The following is a 3,438-nucleotide window of genomic DNA, read 5'->3' as shown; positions in this document are numbered from 1 at the left end:
AGAAATCCAGGTCCAGTCTCCTAAAGGCAGATTTTTTGTCTTGCTGGTTGAAAAAAAGAGACTAAATAGACTAAACACTAGAGATGAGCGAACCGGGTTCCGGTTCGAGTCCATCCGAACCCGAACGTTCAGCATTTGATTAGCGGTGGCTGCTGAACTTGGATAAAGCTGTAAGGTTGTCTGGAAAACATGGATACAGCCAATGACTATATCCATGTTTTCCACATAGCCTTAGGGCTTTATCCAACTTCAGCAGCCACCGCTAATCAAATGCTGAAAGTTCGGGTTCGGATCGACTCGAGCATGCTGGAGGTTCGCTCATCTCTACTAAACACGTGAAGTCCTGGCCAGTAAAGAGTCACGCCTTAATGCGTCCACCATCAGATGACTGGCTTCTCTCTGTGAGTGCAGTTGACCTGGCATACACGGGCCGTGTTTTCCATGAAAACTAAAAAAAAAAAAAAAAGAATGTAAATTCTAAATGTAAATGTAAAAACTTAAACATTTTGTTTTATTTTACATCTATCACATCTACTATTGATTTAGATTTTTAAAGTTATAATGACAGTGACACTTTAAGCTTTAAGCCTCTCCCTGCCCTGGACAGCCAGTTGCATTGACATTAACAATGAAAGGAAGAAAGGCTGATGGCACTCACCAGGCTGTCATATGTGAAAATCCGTCTTTATTCAGGCATGTGAGGAGCGGGGAGAGGTGGGGACAGGCGGGAACAGGCAGGAATCAGGTGACCACAGTTTTGCGGTGGACGCCGCTTTGTCAGACCCTCACGTGACTCCTACGTCATTCCTTATATACAAAACTTTATACACCGTGCGTGAATGAACAAACATGGAAAAAAGTTTAAGAAACAACATAACACACGATATATTATAACAGATTGATTTCACTCTGGGTATATTTCATGTTCAGACAATGAGATAGCTAACAAACTCCAAAAACTGATCTTTACCTCCTGACCACACTACCAATATGTCGTCTATGTATCTCAGGTAAATGTGGGTGTATTTGGAGAAAAAGATTATTCACAGAACACACCATGAGGGAGATTTATCAAACTGGTGTAAAGTAGAATTGTCTTAGATGCCCCTAGCAACCAATCAGATTCCACCTTTCATTTTTAAAAGAGCCTGCGAAGAATGAAAGGTGGAATCTGATTGGTTGCTAGGGGCATCTGAGACAGTTCTACTTTACACTAGTTTGATAAATTTCTCTCCATGTCTTTTTCCATGTAAGCCAGGGGCTACTGGAGTACCCTCCACCCCCCCCCCCCCCGAACATTGCAAATACCATTTAACATTGAACCCAGGTATTCTGAAATATGTCCACACTACGGAAATCATGCGGATAACTTGCTGCAGATTCCGTTGCTCTCCCCGCAGCCATCTCCCTGCAGTCATTAACCCTTTTACTGCCCCAGACAACTAGAGATGTAGATAATACCCTTAAAAAGTTTTTCCCGGATGCTGGTTTAATACTTTTTGCCTGGATGCTTTGTGGCCTTGTACGTGTGGCTGTGTTATACCAGGGCACTGTATACTAATCTGGATTTCATGTTTTTTATTGTCTGGGAACAGTTTGCAGGTCCCAAACTACCCCCATCACTAACTACATAGCCATAGAGGGAACACTGCCAGCAATGCAGCTGAAAGTTACTTTTGGGTCAAGTTAACCTGGGGGATGGGACCTGGTCCTTAGACTCTCTGTGACCTCCCTGCTCGCTCGCACAGCTGAGTACATGGCTCGGCCCACACAGCCACTGGCGCAGTCTCTTTGCACCATTCGTCACGTACACAGCCTGTCAGCGATAAGGCAAATTTATGGGTCCTTACCTCAATTGTATTCTCACAGGTATTGGGTCCCAGTAGTCACCATACTTGGCCAGGTATCATGCCTAAGAATCGAAACATACAGAGGGGCTGCCAGTAATCGCACTTTAACCCCTCGGATGCCTCCAGTCATGAGCAAAATGAAATAATAAAATAATGATAATAAATGAAATAAATGAAATATAAAGTGTGTTTTACTTGACTGTTTAATGTCTTCATGTAAAAAGCAATGCATAGATGGAGTAAACTTCAAGAATTTGGTACATTCATCCTATAGGCCTGCCCATGCTTGGATAATATGCATGGTTTTACCTTGTGCATAGTTTCCCTACAGGCTGCATTTATTTTAATAAGTTCAACTATATTTGTTTGTTACCTATTTGTTCGGTGACATTGTGTCTGAATTTGTCAGGGATACATACTGTGTGTGTCATTGATACCGTGTCTATGTCTCTCACTTTGCGAGACGGGAGTATGATCTCTGATTGAATTTCTCATTTTCAGCAGTTTAGACTCTGCAGCATACCAGCTCACCTCCCTACCTCCACCTGCAGGCCAGTCTGAGCATTGCAGCAGTGGGAGAGACGGCTACCAGGAGGAGCTGGGCTAAGGAAAATAAATCAAGGTGTTTGTTGATAAGTGAGAACACACGTTTCTGTACCAGAAAGAAAACCTGCATATTATTTCCATTCATTAAAAAAAGATTAAGTTAACTCTTTCACTGCCAGAATACGCAGAATCCTATATTTAAACATCGTAAGAGGCTCCTATAGGACGCATCACTTACAGATAAAAACTATAGATTTTATTTTAAATAATTTTATTAATTTAGACTTTTTTTCCAATCACGGTTTAGATTTTATTACTAATATTTAAGTGATTTATAGCACTGTTAATCCTAATCTTCCTGGGTCAAGAATAGAACATTGGAACAGAAACAGTAAAGCAGGGATAGGGAACCTGTGACCCTCCAGCTGTTCCAAAACTACTCACTTTGGAGGTCCAGGCATGATGGGAATTGTAGTTTAGCAAAACATGGTGGGCTATAGGTTCCCCATCCCTGCAGTGAAGCATATGAGGAGCAGTAGGAGAGGAAATTAAACTTTGCAAAACAATCTATATGTATAAAACATGGTTCATATGAGATTTATATGGCATTCACCTAGTGTATCAGCATCAAGTCCTAGCTGATGGTTTAATATAGTACAAAACTGTGTCTGTTTCTTAAATAAAAAATATTAGAAGCTACATATACAGTTAAATATATAGCACCAAAAGAGTGTGCTTTTACTGTATATTCTGTGAGAGAAGAGCTAAAATGGAGTTGGTATCAGACCACTGTAGGAGAAAACACAACATGGGAATGAGGTGGTAGTGTGTCGCCTTGAGGAGACTACCTAACTAATGTAAAAGTTTTTAGGCCATGCAATGCTCCATGGGAAACAAAGTATGCAAATTAGCTCTCCTCCAAAAGGAAAAAAGCTTGCTCCTCACTGCCACCTATTGGAGGTACCTATCCAGCACCCCTTCTCTGTACAGATTGAGCATTCGGGTTTAGAGAAGGTTGCCAACCCCAAACACTTTGGCCTCT

At 41.4% G+C, this 3,438-nt stretch overlaps 1 long non-coding RNA gene across 1 annotated transcript; it reads right to left on the bottom strand.

Moving 5' to 3' along the window:
- Positions 1 to 321: 321 nt before the first annotated feature.
- LOC138789981 (uncharacterized) lies at positions 322 to 1,071 on the bottom strand. Its single transcript, XR_011362822.1, has 3 exons — positions 971 to 1,071; positions 659 to 820; positions 322 to 448 (listed from the first exon to the last, which is right to left on the bottom strand). It is a non-coding gene; the product is annotated as an uncharacterized lncRNA (long non-coding RNA).
- Between the last annotated feature and the right edge of the window lie 2,367 nt (positions 1,072 to 3,438).

Source organism: Dendropsophus ebraccatus, chromosome 4, assembly GCF_027789765.1.
Source record: "Dendropsophus ebraccatus isolate aDenEbr1 chromosome 4, aDenEbr1.pat, whole genome shotgun sequence".
NCBI classification, from domain to species: domain Eukaryota; kingdom Metazoa; phylum Chordata; class Amphibia; order Anura; family Hylidae; genus Dendropsophus; species Dendropsophus ebraccatus.
Note: the sequence above shows the minus strand (reverse complement) of the source record. Positions and strands in the feature narration are given on the sequence as shown.